We start from the raw sequence: 19053 nt of genomic DNA on the forward strand, positions 1-19053 counted from the left end.
AAAAAAAAATAAAATCATACCTATGCTTATTACAAATTAAAATGCTTACTTATAGAATGTATGCATTGACTCATGGGGACTTTACCTGGACAAGGCACACCTCCTCAACACTTAGATTCATATTAGAGAACTATATACTTCTTTCCCTTCATAGTTATGTATTTCTCTGTCTTGAGAGAAGCAACTGAGAAACTCTAAGCTTTGCAAGGAGGTGGTATCTCTAAAGAAACATATATGACATATTTCTAAATGTCAAGGTTTCTGAGTGCCCTTGTTATTTCTTTACAGAAATACAGGATAATTTGGCATAACATTTAGGATCCATGTACTTCCAGAACAAATTCTATATGAATGGCCAAAGTAATGAAAAATATCTCAAAGTAGATGGAAAAGGGTAAAAAGATCTTGTTAAATCATGATTGCTCATTGTTTTGATTTTCTCAAAATTAAGAAGATGATGATTATCATGAATGGATTATAATGAAGCTAATGATAAAGTACATACTTTGTGATAACTATGTATTAGTCATTATTTAAGTGCATCTTATTATATTATCCTAATTAGTTTTTCGGTGAATATTTTAAGGTCCATATACTAGTGTGCCAAATTTTTCAGTATTAAAATGGGAGGATTAGTACCCATTAGTTAATTCTCCTACTGCTAAGTGGCATAACTGAATAGAGAAATGATTTTGCTTGAGGATAGGTCACAGGGATTCTTGCCAAAAAGAGACTGCCACAATCAGGTGAAAATTGGTAGGAAGTCTATGTTCCTGCTATAATCAGATAGATCAAAATATATCCATAGGAAAAGAAATGATTCCTGGCATAGACACATACTATAAAGGGCTAGACTGGAGGAGATAAACTTTGCAGATGCTATGAGTTTGGATGGTCGATACGTGCACACACGTGCGCGTGTGTACACAAAATATGTGTAATGCTCATGTACACATAAATATATACTCAAAAGTTTCACATTAGACTAGGTTTCCTTGAAAGGTCCAATAACAGGGTACTGAATGTAAAAGAAAAAAACAAACAAGAGTACAAAAACCAAATAGCAGAAGCTTAAATCATTTAGTAATTTTATAATCCTATTTATCACCATTATTCTTTGTGAGCCATATTAAATTGCTTAAACATCTATAATTCTAAGATAGATCCTGCAGTTAGCATATTTTTCAATTTTCTTCTTTTTATTACTGTTTTCCATTTTTGTGCATATTGGTATTTTTCCTGCATTTATGTCTGTGCAGCATATGCATGCCATGCCTGTGGAAGCCAGGAGAGGGAAAAGTGGAGTAGCCATCATATACATCCATGCTGGCACTTGGACCTCAGCCCTCTGCATGAGCAATCAGTGTACTTATCCTTTGAGGCATCTCTGCACATCCAGGACTTTTATATTTGAAAATATCAATCTTAAAATTAGGAAGACAGCTCAGTTAAGGCTTTTGCTGCCAGCATGTTAACTAAGTTCTATCCTCAGATCCATGTTTAAAAAAGATAGGGTGATGGCATACATTTGTTACCACAGTACTAGCAATGAACTCACATCTGCTCCAGAAAATAGCACATGCCCTTTCACCACACAATGTACAGAAAAATATCATGTGCCTGTTCTCAGCAATATATTTTCTCATGTGTCTGCTTCAGCAAAACATCTGCTCATATGATAATTTCCAGAAAAACACCACATGACACAACTGAGTCTCCAATGAAGCCAGAAATATCCAAGTCAACACAGCATTGCTCCTTGGTTTTTACTTTCAAGTTTCTGCCCTGAGTTTCTGCCATAAATTCCCTAAATTATGGACTGTAACCTGCAAAATGAAATAATCCTTTTCTTTCTGGAGTTAGTTTAATTTGTTTTATTGTATCATGAGAAGATAAAGTAAAACTTAACTTCATACATACTAGGTTGAGTTCCAACATCTGGAATACAAAGGCAAAGTTCTAGAATTGTTTGCTTACCATTTCAAATACTATAATCACAAGTGTATATTTGCATTAAGAAGAATAGTACAAATTAAAAGATAGGTAATTCCACAAATAGCAGATGTTACTTTTACTAAATTATTAATGTACCTGTGGATAATTGCTCTCTTGTGGCTTCAGTTCAGGAAGAGATAAGCAGTAATCATATGTTGAGTTGCCAGCATTTTCTCTTTTGTTCAGTGTCTACCAATGGGACGCTCATCATATAATGCTTGCTTATATTTCACTTAATAGTAAGTGTGTAGATATGTTTAAGTTTATAGTATTTGAAATAACTTTTGTGAGTAAGTTTTGGGGAGAAAAGTATGACAGCATGTCTAATCTTACATTGTATCTCACTTGTGTCACTTTTCATCCACAGCTCAATATTAACTAATTAATGCTTTATTTTTTGTTTTTCTATATATGTATCAATGTATAAATACTTAAAAATATTTGCATGCACCATATTTATATATTGATTTACACATATCTATTTTAAAGTAGAGAATTGTTCTACACTGTCCGCCTTATCTTCCTATCCTTATGCAAATTGTATGCTTGCTCTCAGGAACTTCTGACCTGCTCAATGATATTTAACACACTGTGTGATGTTTGTAAATTCAACAAGAAAACTAGATTTCTGGTATATCAGGAGTGTCTAGTTCTTCAAAAAAAAGTAGAGTGAGAGAGACAGTGCTTTGTCAATGAGAGAAAATGGGGAAAGGAAGTTCAATACATTGTTGTACAGAGACTGCACGGTAAAATAAGATTTAAGTAGATTGAAGTGTATTGTACTTCTCGATGTGTCTTTCCACACATTTCTATTGTGTCTGATAATGCCACTTTTGTATAGTGGAGGAAAAGAAGGTAACTGAATAGGTAATGGTGCTAATTTACCTCATCCAGGAACTGTGCAAAAGTGTCTTTCTCTATACTACCATGTTAAAAAGGGAAAGTGATGTGGGAGTTTGCTTTAGAAACACATGGTAAAAAGGAAAATTGATCTTGGCCTGTGTTTGTCCTCTTTTGTTGATGTGGGAACAATATTGAATGGTTTCTGGCAACTACTAATCAATTGCTATCTTCCTCCTAACAATCTTTTCTGTCATTGTTTGATATTCTTTTATCTCTTTCCCCAGAACCTCCTATATTAGTGCTATTCATTCACTCAAACATTTATTGAGTACTTACTTGTGGTCCAAACTGTACTAGGTGTTCCAGAGAGTAAATATAAGTACAGAGGAAAAATGATTTCTGCCTTTAAAAATGGATCAGTTCTGTACTGAAAAAAATAATCATTAAAATACATTTTAACATGAATATACTATATCTAGATAGAAATACATATAACATTATCCTGTAAACATATCTTCTATCATATCCTAGCCTTTTGGCCATTTCTATTTTTTCATAATTGTAACATTAAAATTTAACATTACTTAAGAAATTATAATAATTTATTATGTCAGTTCCCTTTTTATCATTTTTTCCTAGCATAAAGTGTTACTTTAAAGTAAACCATCTATCGTGTAAGAAAACATTGTTTTTGATATTGACACTTATTGTTATAAAGAGGACAAAGTAGCTTTTACTTCTCTTATATCCAGACTTAAGATTAATTTTATGAGTTTCTAACTAGCTAGTAAGTTAGTTTTTGTTGCTAATAAGGGTTTGAGAGAGTTTGAAGTAATCTCTGGCACTGATCAAATCAGTGAATGGAACTATTATGAAAGAACAGAACAAAAAACAATGTCTATTTGTCAGATTTTAAGCAGGAGAGTTTACCAAGTGAGAGCACTAGGCATAGGAGAAAGGTGTCTCAAGGCATTTCATTTAACAAAATGAAAACACAGATGGGACAAATTGTAAACTTCTTTAGAAAGGTGTACATTAGTTTGACCCTGCTTTATTCTGCAATTCACTCTTACACTTTAGAAGCCGTATTTAGCAAAGTCACAATTAAGTTACTTTTCTGTGAACTCATAGGAACTTTGGAATGATTGGTTATAGTGAAGATGCCGTGTATGAAAATTATTTGGAAAAAATGTTGGAAAATCTTACCAGAAACATAACAAAAACACTGGTGCATTCTGTGATCATATTTTTATTTTTTATTTTTTAATTTAATTTAATTTTACTTTCACAAATAATTCACTTTACATATCATGTACTGTTTGACTTCTTGTCACCCTTTCCTACAATTCTTACCCCATTCCTCCTTCAAATTCTCCCCTCAGTGGTTGGGGGTCCCTGGAGTATACCTGCAACCCTGGCATTTCAAGCCTCTGCAAAGCTAGGTGCTTTATCTCCACTGAGGCCAGACTAGGTAGTCCATCTAGAAGAACATATACCACATACAGGCAACATTTTTGGGGATATCTCCTGTTCCAGTTGTCTGGGATCCACATGAAGACTGAACTGAATATCTGCTACATATAAGCAGGAAGGACTAGGTCAAGCAGCTGTTCTTTGTTCGTTGGTTCAGACTCTGAGAACCCCCAAGGGTACAGGTTAGCTGACACTGTTGGTTTTCCTGTGAAATTCCTATACCCTTCAGGGTCCTCAGTTCTTTCTCCTCTTCTTTTGTAAGAGTCCTCAAGCTCCATTCACTGTTCGGCTGTGGGTTTCTGTATTTGTCTGAGTCACCTGATGGGTGGATCCTCTCAGAGGATATTATGGTAATCTATGTATGGTTCAGGAGTCTCTGATCTGATGGAAATAGGGGAGAGGCAGTGGGAGAATGGAACACATTTTATTTTTCATCGGAAAACTTCTTTGTTTATCTTAGAATAAAATATAATTAAAAGAAACCATCCATGAAAATACTTTTATTTTAAATAAATATAAATGAAATCTGGGTTTGCTTGAAGATATTCTCATTTAATAGTCTGGTGAATGATCCAAGAAAGTGTTTTGTCATAGGTTACAGGAGATTGTAAAATGCACCCGCCACCAATGATCAGGCCCTTACACCCTTCATACCAGAAGAAATTCTAGAAAAGGAGGTGTGTTGACACAGACAACAAATATGCATGGCTACAGATGGCCAAAAAGACATTTGAACACTGAAAAAATAAACACGTTTATTATGAAACATATTGTACTAAATATGGGTTACCATTTATCTGTTAATAAATTATGATTTATATATTAATTTTAAAGACTTAAAATTATTAATATAACAGAAGTTTGAGAATTTCTCTTCCTCCAATATATAAACATTCAGTTATTTTGTGGTGAATTTCTAGATTTTGATTAAGGTATTTTGGTATGTTTTGTGAGAAATTATAAAATAATGGCATAGGATGATATTTAGATTACTGTTCTTTTAAAAAATAGCATGTTATACTAGCTTTTAAAATAAACTTGTATGTTTTGCAAATATTTATTTATGTAAAGTCATTTAAACATGGTATTAATAAATACTTCAAAGAAATATATACTAAGCCACTCTACTGGACATATGTACTTTTATTACAGATAATTTTTTCAAAAATTAACTGTTAATATTTCTAAATATTCTAGATTTTCATCAGTTTAATTAGGCATGTTTTATTGTAAAATCTCTATTACATGATATTTTTAAAATATTGATTTTACTCATTTTTTATAACTTCTTAATCAAATCCACATTTAAAGTTCCAAATACTTTATATTTTAGTGTTATATATTTTCTCTTTCTCTATATTTCTTGTTAAGTTATTGCTTCATTTTACTGTTCTATTTGAAAGGACTAACTTTGGGGTCCTTTCTTATTATTGTCTATTCTCTTTATAGTAATTTCTTCTTTAGGACAGCAGTGTGTTTACCTTTATATGTTGTCCTTTATATGTAACTAGAATGACAAAGTTCCTTATTTCTGTCACCATAATATCCATGAATTAGATATTTAAGTTACGGTTCATTTAGGCATTTGGTTTCCTAAGAAACTACTGGACTCATATCCTCAGGATAAAAATAAAGCAACCCTCCCATTTCATCCACTGGAAACAAAAATATTGATAAATGGAACCTCATGAAACTGGAAAGCTTCTGTAAGGCAAAAGACATAGTTAAGACAAATCGCCAAACTACAGATTGGGAAAAAATCTTCACTAAGCCCACATCTGAAAGTGGGCTAATATGAAAATATACAAATCACTCAAGAAGTTAATCAAAAAAAAAAAAAAACAAACAAACAAACAAAAAAAAAAAACAAAAAAAACAAACCTAACCAATCAAAAAATGGGATATAGAACTAATCAGAGAATTCAGATTTCTGAGCTCAAGGCCAGCCTGGTCTACAGAGTGAGTTCCAGGAAAACAGGGCTACACAGAGAAACCCTGTCTTGGAAAAAAAAAAAAAAAAAAAAAAANTTCTATATTTGCCAGGTGCTGGCATGGCCTCATAGGAGAGATATATATCAGGGTCCTGTCAGCAAAATCTTGTTGGCATATGCAATAGTGTCTGGGTTTGGTGGTTGTTTATGGGATGGATTCCCCGGGTGGGGCAGTCTCTGGATGGTCCTTCCTTTTGTCTCAGCTCCGAACCTTGTCTCATGTCTCTAGCACCATATGTAGCAAAGGATGGCCTAGTTGGCCATCACTGGGAGGAGAGGCCCTTGATCTTGTGAAGATTATATGTCCCAGTTTTGGGGAATGCCAGGGCCAGGAAGCAGGAGTGGGTGGGCTAGGGAGCAGGGAGAGAGGGAAGGGTATAGGGGATTTTCATAGAAGGAAAGGGGATAGCATTTGAAATGTAAATGAAGAAAATATCTAATAAAGATATTTTAAAGAAAAGAAAAACTCAGGTGATAGCACATTTGGTGAGGATGTGGAGAAAGGAACACTCGTCCATTGCTGGTGGGATTGCAAACTGGTTTAATCACTCTTCAAATCAATCTGGATTTTTCTCCAAAAATTGGTAATAGATCTACCTGAAGATCCAGTTATACCACTCTTGTGAATATATATAAAAGATCCACCACTATGCCACAGGGACACATGTTCCACTAGGGGCCTTATTTGTGATAGTCAGAAGCTGGATAAAACTCAGATGTCCCACAACAGAAGACCGGATACAGAAATGTAGCTCATTTATACAATGGAATTCTACTCAGCTATTAAAATGAAGATATCCTGAGTTTTGCTGGCAAATGGATGGAACTAGAAAATATCATCCTGAGTGAGGTAACTCAGGCCCACAAGGACATGCATGGTATGTACTCACTAATAAGTGGATATTAGCCAAAAAAAAAAAAAAAAAAAAGTACCAAATACCCAAGATATAGTTCTCAGAACTCTAAAAGCTCAACAAGCTGAAGGTCCAAAGTGAGGATGCCTCAGTCCCACTTGTCAGAGAGAAGAAAGCTATCACAGTGGGGAGGGAGGAAGGGACCTTGGAGAGAAAGTGGATGGGGGTGGGGAAAAGAGTGGTGGGGGAGGGGAACCTGATCTGTTATTGGGTGAGGGAAAATGGCTGAAGCCCTGAGGGCCAGCAGAAAGAATGGAAACAGGCAACCTCAGGAGACAGCAGGTTGTGTGTGTAGGGAGGGCACTCTCTATAATGCACTAGAGACCTGGGAGGTGAGAAACCATCATTTTAAAACCTGATACCCACTTCTTGTCCTTGAGATTCCTGGTTTTATTGTACCTCTATTTCCTATCTTCTGTAGTTTTTCATAACCATTGCATTACCATACAGTCATTCTTGGAGACTCTCAAGAAAGCTGAATTTGATTCACACATCTCTATTTTCTCTGTTTTATACCATTCCCTCATGTAGAATTACCTAAGATCAAACAAAACATTCATAGTGTGTATAAGCTGAGTTATCCACACATACTTGAAGATTCTATTCAACAAAATGAACCACTAATGACTCTTTATACTACAAAATTCCTCCCCTCAGAGATCAGGGAATCCTACAAAAGAAGGGGAGAAAAAGTGTAAAACAAGAGTGAAAAGAAGACACAAAGAAAACAAGGCTTTCTATGCCTACAGGTCAATGCTCATTTGAGTGCATGGAGACTGAAGCAGCCTGCACAGGGCCTGCACGGGTCTGCATCAAGTTTTCTGCAAAAATATTGTGGCTTTCACTTTAGTGTATTTATGGGAGTACTGAGTGTGCAAATGAAAGGGTCTCTGATGTCTGTGTTTTCTCTTCAGATTTTTTCCAAATGTTGCTTTGTCTTCAACAATTTCAATGATTTAGTTTCTCTTTTATATTTAATTTTGATGTACTTTAAAAAGAATGAATAGAGGAATGAATGAAAGATTGACTGATTAAATGAAAGAAAACCTAACCACTTGAGTGGAGGGTAACAACTGAACTATTACATACCTGCTAAGAGAGAAAAAAATCAGTTTTCTCCAAAAGAGTGACACTAAATATCATAACCACTCCAGGACAGGTCTCATGTTCAGGAGTACTTGACCAGCACCGAGTTTCGTTATTGTTGTTTGGTTGATTGGTTGGTTGGTTTGTGGTCACAGTTTGTCAGGTTTTTTTGTTTGTTTTGCTTTTTGGGTGTGTTTTTTGTTTTTAATTGGTTTGAGGGAGGTTTATTGTTATACTGGGCTATTGTTTGATTTTTTGAAAATAGCCTAAAGTTATATAGGTAAAGATGTAAAATGTTATATAAGGACCTGGGAGAGGGAAAGAATATCATTAGAAATATTTAAATTTAAGAACTGTTCTAAGTAATAAAAAGTATATCCTAGAATATAATGAACTCTTATCTACTACCCTACCCCCATCATCAATGAATTTTACTTCCTCATTTATAATATTAACTCATTTATTTTATTATAATAATTATCTCTGAATGTATCTTTTAAATACTTAATGATTTTGTTATCACCAAAACCCGATTTGTATTCTTAGTTTGATGTATCCATTTATGAACATTTAAATGAATTAATTTTTATTTAAATAGATTTAGACAATAATTATTTCCAGCTTGATGGAGTATAACATGAAATTTTAATTATATTTTTTGTGAACAGAAGCCATAAGTAGTATAAAATTTAAACAACTTCATTGTCAATTTTCTACATTTTCATATTATTGTTTATACTTTTTAAAGCCTAGTAACATTATTTTGTTTCTCTATAGGTGTTTCCACTATATTCTTTCTACTAAACTTTCTTTACTTCTCTCATTTTGAAAATTTTGAGGATTTCAGTATGGTATATTCTTCCTGTTAGTCATGGATTTGACTTACTAGAAATCAGTCTACTTAAATTAAATAACCAAAAGCATTTTGTTTTATACATTCATAACATGCATAGTAAGAACAGTTACGTGTTTTGTGAATAGTTTTTGTTTTGTTTTGTTTTGTTTTGATTTGTTTTTCGAGACAGGGTTTCTCTGTGTAGCCCTGGCTGTCTTGGAACTCACTCTGTAGACCATGCTGGCCTCGAACTCAGCAATCCGCCTGCCTCTGCCTCCCAAGTGCTAGTATTAAAGGCCTGTGCCACCACTGACCAGTTTTGTGAATAGTTTTAACAATTGTAATAGATGCGATGTACAGCTAACTACATAGAGTAGAATTGGAAATTCAAAGAGCTAGAGGCTTTGATTTATTCCCCAAGAATTACACAGCTAGATGGTCTCATTATAAGAATGAACTATCTTCCACATGCTTAACTCACAGTGCAGAGTTATAGATGAATATATATATATATATATATATATATATATATATATATATATATAGTGTATGCTTATAGCTGACATTTAAAGCCACGGCATTTCACAGACCTCCTAGTTACATTGTTTTAGTACTAAAGAACAAATTAGAAATGAAATTCCAAGTCAAACAGTGACCTTTATATTCTAGTGATATTTCTGATTAAATTAAATTTAACCCAAATTTCCTTCAGATTCTCTTTTGCATGCTAGTGTCTCAAATTTTCATTGCTTTTGTTTTCTGTGTGGCCTTTGAAATGCAGTTTTTATTAAATTAATACTTTTATTGCCCAATCAGATTCCTCTCTTAACATTTGGGGAATTATCAATAAACTGAAAGGTCACAGCTCTACATCTTGGACGTATATGTCTATAGATTAAGTTAGTGTTATTTAAACTCAACTAGAACTTATGGACTTGGTTTCCCTAATTACAGCAATTGCTTGAATATGATTCCAACATTTATAGTTTCATGTCACTACTGATAAGAATATATGGAAAAATGTGTTGCATCTGTACCATCTCAAATTTACTTTTGCCTGTCACTATTCTGTAACAATAAAAGTAACAATTTTCACATAATAAATCTAGTGATGATTTTAAGTATATGAAGATACATATATGTTAAAACAACTTCTTTTTTTAATTTCAAGGAAACCTGATTACTTATAGATATTTATATCCATAGCTATATAATTCACTCAGAAATATTTAAGGATGCATGTCTATAAATGAAGCAAGAGTATATGGAAAGTCTAGTTTTATATCAACTTGACATGAGCTGGGGTCATCTGAGAGGAGGGAATCATGACTGAGGAATTGCCTTCATAAGATCAGCCTATAGACTACTTTCTAAATTGGTGATTGATGAGATAGGGGGCAGTCCATTATGTGCAGAACACCCTTGGGCTAATGATCCTGAGGTCTATATGAAAGCAAGCTGAGCAAAGCTTAAGCAGTAAGCCATAAGCAGCACTCCACCATTGCCTCCATATCAGCTGCTGCATCTAGGTTCCTGCTCTCTTTAAGTTCTTGCTCTGACATCCTTTGTGATGAATGGTGATATGGAGGCCAAACCAAAATAAACACCTTCCTCCCTCCCTCATATTTTGGTCACGGTGTTTCATCGCAGCAATAGAAAACCCTAGCAAAAGCCACAAGAATATATGGCACACACATGTCTATGACTTTATTTGTATACAAAACTCTTTTCTTCCTTCTTTATTCTTAAACATTCCTTCAAATAATAATTATGGAAAAGGTGAAAGGGAATATGACCCAATGTCATGAGGGCCTTTTTCTGTTAATTATATCTGTACTGATTTCAGGACTGGAACATACAATTCTGGCCTAAAGGAGAGAGTTCCACAGCATCCTTCAAACTATGGTTCATAATGTCATAGCAAAGGCCTTTGTTACATACGGAACAAGTACACAAGGGTCTTTGTTACATACGGAACATATTCTTCAGGGTTTTCAGACTACTCGGTTTTATAAGTCACTTTCTCTAGTTCTTTCTCTACTTTCTCATATGATTATATTTTTCTGGGCAGTGATAGACAATCTTCCCCACTTGCCAAAATTACTTACACTGACAATTTGTTATAAAGTGGATTAAGAAGAACCTATCAGAGCTTTCAAGTTCATAGAATCACTTATTTCTTGATTTCCAGTCATTAAGGAGTCATGCAAAACTCGTCTTTGTCAAAATTACCCAGTCTGAGTGGTACTGCAGGGAAGCTGGTTAAACTTCGTTAATTGCAGAAATATGTTAAACCCATCCCTCAGGTCTAAATGTCGGACATTATTAGGGTGAATTCAGATTTACCTTTAGATCCATCATTTTCAAATGCAAAATAATTGTGGGATTGCAAACTTTTGACCTTTATAAATGTCAAAAGAAAGGAAAATGTCTTCGCTAAGGCCAGTCCTCTGAAAAGCATGTAGTGATTTGTTTCCTTACTTTAACTCAGTACAGGTTTGATAGCTAACTAGATACCACTAAAACAAGAAAAGGAAAGGAATATATATTTTTAAGTTTATTTTTATTAGTTATTTTCTTTATATACATTTCAAATGCTATCCCAAAGGTTCCCTATACCCTCCCCCCACCACTGCTCCCCCACCCACCCACTCCTACTTCTTGGCCCTGGCATTCCCCTGTACTAGGGCATATAAAATTTGAAAGACCGAGGGACCTCTCTTCCTAATAATGACCAAATAGACCATCTTCTGCTACATATGCGGCTAGAGACACGAGCTCTGGGGGTACTGGTTAGTTCATATTGTTGTTCCACCTATAGGATTGCAGACCCCTTCAGCTTCTTGGGTACTTTCTCTAGCTCTTCCATTGGTCCATGCAATAGCTGACTGTAAGCATCCACTTCTGTATTTGCCAGGCACTGGCATAGCCTCACAAGAGGCCGCTATATCAGGGTTCCTTCAGCAAAATCTTGCTGGCATGTGCAATAGTGTCTGGGTTTGGTGGCTGATAATGGGATGGATCCCCAGGTGGGGTAGTATCTGGATAGTCCATCTTTTTGTCTTAGCTCCAAAATTTGTATTTGTATCTCCTTTCATGGGTATTTTGTTCCCTATTCTAAGAGGGAATGAAGTATCCACACATTGGTCTTCATTCTTCTTGGTTTTCTTGTGTTTTGCAAATTGTATCTTGGGTATTCTAAGATTCTGGACTAATATACACTTATCAGTGAGTACATATCTAGTCAAGTCTTTTGTGATTGGGTTACCTCACTCAGGATGATATACTCCAGATACATCCATTTGCCCAAGAATTTNATAAATTCATTGTTTTTAATAGCTGAGTAGTAATCCATTGTGTAAATGTACCATATTTTCTGTATTGATTCCTCTATTGGGGGATATCTGGGTTTTTCAAGCTTCTGGCTATTATAAATAAGGCTGCTATGAACATAGTGGAGCATATGTCCTTATTAACAGTTGGAACATCTTCTGGGTATATGCCCAAGAGAGGTATTGCTGGATCTTCCAGTAGTACTATGTCCAATTTTCTGAGGAACTGCCAGACTGATTTCCAAAGAGGTTGTACAAGCTTGGAATCCCACCAGCAATGGAGGTGTGTTCCTCTTTCTCCAGATCCTTGCCAGTATCAGCTCTCCACTGAATTTTTGATCTTAGCTATTCTGACTGGTTGAGATGGAATCTCAAGGTTGTTTTGATTTGCATTTCTCTGATGATTAAGGATGTTGAACATGTTTTCAGGTGTTTCTCAGCCATTCGGTATTCCTCAGTAGAGAATTCTTTGTTTAGTTCTGTACCCCATTTTTTAGTGGGGTTAATTGAATTTCTGGAATCCAGCTTCTTGAGCTCTTTGTATATATTGGATATTAGTCCTCTATCAGATTTAGGATTGGTAAAACTCCTTTCCCAATCTGTTGGTGGAGAGAAACTCGAATCAATCCCACTAAAATCAGGGACTAGACAAGGCTGCCTACTTTCTCCCTACCTATTCAATATAGTACTTGAAGTCCTATATTGAAGAGCTTGAAGAGCAATTCGACAACAGAAGGAGATCAAAGGGATACAAATTGGAAAGGGAGAAGTCAAAATATCATTATTTTCAGATGATATGATGGTATAAATAATTGACCCTAAAAAGTTCACCAGAGAACTCCTAAACCTGATAAACAGCTTCAGTGCAGTAGCTGGATATAAAATTAATCCAAACAAATCAGTAACCTTCCTCTACAGGAAGAATAAATGAGTTGAGAATGAAATTAGGGAAACAACACCCTTCACAATAGTCACAAATAATATAAAATACCTTGATGTGACTCTAACTAAGTACATGAAAGATCTATATGATTAGAACTTCAAGTCTCTGAAGAAAGAAATTGAAGAAGATCTCAGAAGACGGAAAGATCTCCCATGCTCATGGATTGGCCAGATTAACATAGTCAAAATGGCCATCCTGCCAAAAGCAATCTACAAATTCAATGCAATACCCATCAAAATTCCAACTCAATTCTTCACTGAGTTAGGAAGGGCAATTTGCAAATTCATCTGGAATAATAAAAAACCTAGGATAGCCAAAAACCTCTACAATAAAAGAACCTCTGGTGGAATCACCTTGCCTGACCTTAAACTGCACTACAGAGTAATTGTGATAAAAAAAAAAAAAACCCTGCATGGTACAGGTACAGCAACAGACAGGTAGATCAAAGGAATAGAATTGAAGACCCAGAAATGAATCCACACATCTATGGTCACTTGATCTTTGACAAGGGAGCTAAAACTATCCAGTGGAAAAATGATAGCTTTTTCAATAAATGGTGCTGGCACAACTGGCAGTTATCATGTAGAAGAATGAGAATTGATCCATTCTTGTACAAAGCTCAAATCTAAGTGGATCAAAGACCTCCCCATAAAACCAGAGACACTGAAGTTTATAGAGTAGAAAGTGGGGAAAAGCCTCAAAGATATGGACACAGGAACAAAATTCCTAAACAGAACAACAATGGCTTGTGCTGTAAAATCAAGAATTGACAAATGGGACCTCATAAAATTGCAAAGCTTCTATAAGGCAAAAGACACAAGACAAAAAGGAATATATTTCTTTTTTTTTTTTTTTTAGGTTTTCGAGACAGGGTTTCTCTGTATAGCCCTGGCTATCCTGGAACTCACTTTACCAGACTGGCCTCGAACACAGAAATCTGCCTGCCTCTGCTTCCCGAGTGCTGGGATTAAAGGCATGTGCCACCATGCCTGGCTAGGAATATATTTCTTCATTGGATTTTATTGGTAATGTTTTGTGGATTGGATTAGTTATACATAGGAGATCTTTTTTAAAAAAAATATTTAAGTTTTCTTTTCCAAATTTAACTGTCTGATCATCAAGAGTCACTCTCAGTAAAGGTTTAACACAGAAGCAGACAGAAGAGAGAGGGAAACTCATTGATTGAGCAGTAAAGATTTATTCTAAAGAACTGGCTTATCTGGTTATTTTATAGGCAAAGAACTTAAACTTTCTAGAACCTGAGGGCTAGAAACTGTGGAAAGAGAATTGACATACATATTTAATAAAGAATCCCAGATTTTTCCTTAACCTTCCATTATTTCAATAATTATCCATTACTTGAATAAGTCCCATAAACATTTGTAATTATGATCTTTTATTTGGACACAACTGAGTGAAAACATGAGTTACAGCATCATCATACTAGTGTTGAATACCTGCCTTAATATTATCAAATTACACTGAATTAAAAATTAAAGCAAATATCACATTTACTAAGATGAACTATATGAAATTAAGGATTTATTTTACTAGGATTTAGTAAAGTGGACTTTTGAAGCTTTTTGGTTTTAATTAACTTTTGTGATTAGCCAAAGCTTTCTTATACTGTACAGTAATAATTGATAAAGTTAATTCTCTAGTTGGGCCTCAAACTTCTGCTTCCATCAGATGACAATACAGATACCACGAATCAACTGTTCTTCACTCCAAACTATGTGCTTCACATGTAATTAAAATATTAAAAAAATATAAGTGCATTAATTTGGCTCTGACCATATAGACATTCAGGACATGTACAAATTACAACTCATTAGAAACATCAAACTGGTTAGGTTTTAAAAATAAGATATAGATTAGAAATTAATCCTGTATGTATACAGGGGAAACCAGGAATTTTCCCTTGGATTCTTTTTTTTTTTTTTTTTTTTTTTTTTTTTTTTCGAGACAGGGTTTCTCAGTGTAGCCCTGGCTGTCCTGGAACTCACTTTGTAGACCAGGCTGGCCTCGAACTCAGAAATCCGCCTGCCTCTGCCTCCCAAGTGCTGGGATTAAAGGCATGCACCACCACGCCCGGCTTTTCCCTTGGATTCTTAATCTCATTAATAAAAGAATTTACAAATGGACTCAAAGGGACAACTCAAAGACAGTTTCAGTAAAGTTTAAAAGAAAATAATCCCGTGGCAAGCAAGACATAAATATCAATACACTGAGAAGGGTGAACTAGAGGTGGAGGGAAAATTGTTCCATTTATGCCAAAATGGAGAACAGATGCAAGACAGAGAAGTAGTAACTTGTCATGGAGGGGAGCTGTAGAGAAAGGGTACAGAAGCCCCGGGTATCAGAAAAGGTGTGCTTAGGGTTAGGCCAGCATCCTAAAAGAGACCCCCTAAAAAGTGGAAAAAAAAAAAAAAAAACTGGGTCTTTCTGACTTAGGCTTCAGAAAGAATGATTGCCACTTTAAAACCTCATGCTAGCTATTATGGAGGGTGTTTGGGACAGGGATTCTGGGAATGAGAAGTCCTATGTTTCAGTAAAGGAAAAATTCCACTGATCTCTGAAGGATCACTTACATCCTTCCCCAGATTGTGGTCTCTTGGTCTGGTGTATCAACAAGCCCAACTGGGAAATCAGATCTTATGTAGGTGAGAGATTTGATTGTTTATTCTAAGGTTTTCCTCATTGCCCCCCCCCCTTTTTTTGCTACTCTAATAGGTGAACATGTATAACTGAAGGTCATATACTTATTGCAATGTAAACAAAATAAGCTGGGTTGCTTATAAACAAAACAGTCAATATTTATTTCTCACTGTCTGGATGCGAGAATGACTATTCATTCCTTTTATATAGATGCTTTAAAAGACTGTATATGGTCCACTGTTTAATTTGTGGAGACATCCTTGTAAAAGGACCAAGTGTTATTCAAAAGGGATCTGATCTTAGGATTTCATCATTTTCCAGAGACACAGAAATTTTAATATAATCAACTTGAGTTGAGAATTTCAAAATATATGTTTTAGGAGACACATAATTTCTGAACAAAGAAACTGTACTGTAAATATCTTCACTATCCAGAATCACTTCACCTATCTACCTCACTTACCCTGGGGTTCTCTATACTCTATAATGCTCCAGGTATATTTAGTTTTAACCCATAATCTGTTGGTATTTTCAGCAAAATAAAAGATGCCTGGGCATCTTTGTACTAGAGAAGCTTCTATGTAAAATGACCCAATTGAGTACCCATTTTCAATTATTTTTCTACTAAATGCTTATGTTCATGATCTCATTTTTTCATTGTATACACTCAAGGGAAAACTTACCTTCTTCAAGGAGTTAGAGAAACTATAAACAATTAAGGAAATTATGATAACCAAATTTTCTCATACCATTATTCAGTTCACCAAAATTTATGTGAAATTTCTACCTAAATATTTGATAAATAATAGTGCCTCAAAAGTAATCCATAGTTATTGTGGATAGCAATTTTATTGTGGCAAACTTATTTTTTATAGATTCTGTGTTCATTTCCCATTATATACTCCAATCCCACTCATCTACTTATCCCTTCCTTTCTTCCCTTTACCCTGGCAACCTTTGTATTAAAAAGAAAAGAAAAAAAAAGAAAAAGAAAACCACAAAACAAAACAACAACAAAAAGTCTCGCCATGGAAGCTAATATAATCTCTTGTCCAAATATCTTTACTCGTAAATGTTCATTGAAACAAGTCATTGGTCTGGTTCAAGGCCTCTGACTTCTGCTACACTATAAATATTGACTTCTCATTGGAACTTCTTTCAGATACCTGCTGTTGCCCTGTGTTATGGAGATCCTGCAGGTTTGGGTCTCTAGGACTGGCCTCTTCACTCACTCCAGCAGTTCATAGATGTAATATATGTTGGCATGGGCCAATTCAAAGACTTGAGTCTGTGCCTAAGAAACAACTGAGTTGGTCAGCCTGCCAACTATTCAGCATCCACATTACCAGGGTCAGCTCTCCAGTACTGTCCTAATAAATTCACCCAAAGGTTGGGACCAGCTCTCCTGCTCTCAGGCCTTTGGGGATGACTCACTTGTGCCTACACAACCAGGGTGAGCTTTAATGTGCTTCCTGGGGCAAGAAGCAGGGTCTTCTGTCCCAAGGGCAGCAGCCAGCAATTGGTTGGAGCCAGTTTGTATTCTCCTATCTTTAGGGTAGCAAATGTTTTTAATTATATAAAATGAATATATATTTTAGTAAAACCAGTAGATAGTAAAATCAACCATTATCTTATGATTTGTACTAATTTTTCTTATTTATTCCCTTTTAATTTTTTAATTAGTTACCTCTGTGTGTATGATGCCATCTGTGCACAGGCATCCCAAAAGATCAGAAGTTGGTGTAGGATATCACTGAAGTGAAGTTATACATGGATGGGAGTCTCTTTACATGGATGTTTGAGAGAACTCAGGTTCTCTAGAAAGATAGTAAGTTTTCTTAATCTCTCAGTCATCTCTCGAGGCTCAACAGGAAATATCTAATTCAGATTTTCTGTGTCTTGTTGCATACCATTTTCCTTTACATTTTATTACTTCTTTCCTAATCTAAGATACTAAACTTTGTTTAAAATTATACTAAGAATCAAGTGTTGTCATATATTTGTGTGATGTCAGCATTCAGACAGCAGAAGAACCTCAAGTTCAAGTCCATAAAGAGTAAGACATAATCATATGTAAACACATAAATTAAAACATAAAGAAATGAGGAGAATAACAAAAAGTTGAGCTGGTGGTATGTGTAGCCAAGCAATAAAGAGTGAGCACAGCAGTCATGAAGTGTTTGATTTAATCCTTAGTACAATGCAATATATTCCCTTACAGATGCAAACAAATTCATAAACAAAAGGTCTATATTTTTGTATATCTGTTATTACTTTTTAATGCAATTTATTTACATTTTCAAAATTAACTTTTTAACATATAATTGATGAAAAACACAGGATCAGCGTCACTGTATGATAACTTTGCTCATTTTATGTTTAAAATTAATTTATAAACATCACAACTCTTAATTATTACAATACCCTGTCTTTCTTCCTAATACAGAGACACACTTATAGAGCCATTTTGTTGGTTTTGTATTGAAAATTACCTACAATTTCCACAATTATGTAATATAAAAATTTTATTTTCCTTGAAACAGTATTTTTAAAGTTTTTGTTTAAAATAATAGCATTAGATTTTGAATATATTTGGAATTTTCAACTGCAGTAGCTCTGGCAATTTGTTTAAGTATTTTATATTATTATACTCATACTGAAGAATATAAACCTTAATTTCAATGGGTAAATCTCTAAAAAGAAATGATAAATAATGAGAGATGTCCAGTTATTTCCATCCATCTACAGATTTTGCTTGATAATTTAAGCAAGAACCTTCACTAGCATTTTAGAATGATTGGTGATTACTAATGAATGCAGTGAACTGCTAAGAAAGTCTTTCTCAGGGAAGCCCCTGATTAGTTATTAAATATCAAATCAAGTAATATATATATATATATATATATATATATATATATATATATATATATATGTGTGTGTGTGTGTGTGTGTGTGTGTGTGTGTATTTAACAACAAATAAAGA

The sequence above is a fragment of the Mus pahari genome, chromosome 2 (assembly GCF_900095145.1).
Source record: "Mus pahari chromosome 2, PAHARI_EIJ_v1.1, whole genome shotgun sequence".
Classification (NCBI taxonomy): domain Eukaryota; kingdom Metazoa; phylum Chordata; class Mammalia; order Rodentia; family Muridae; genus Mus; species Mus pahari.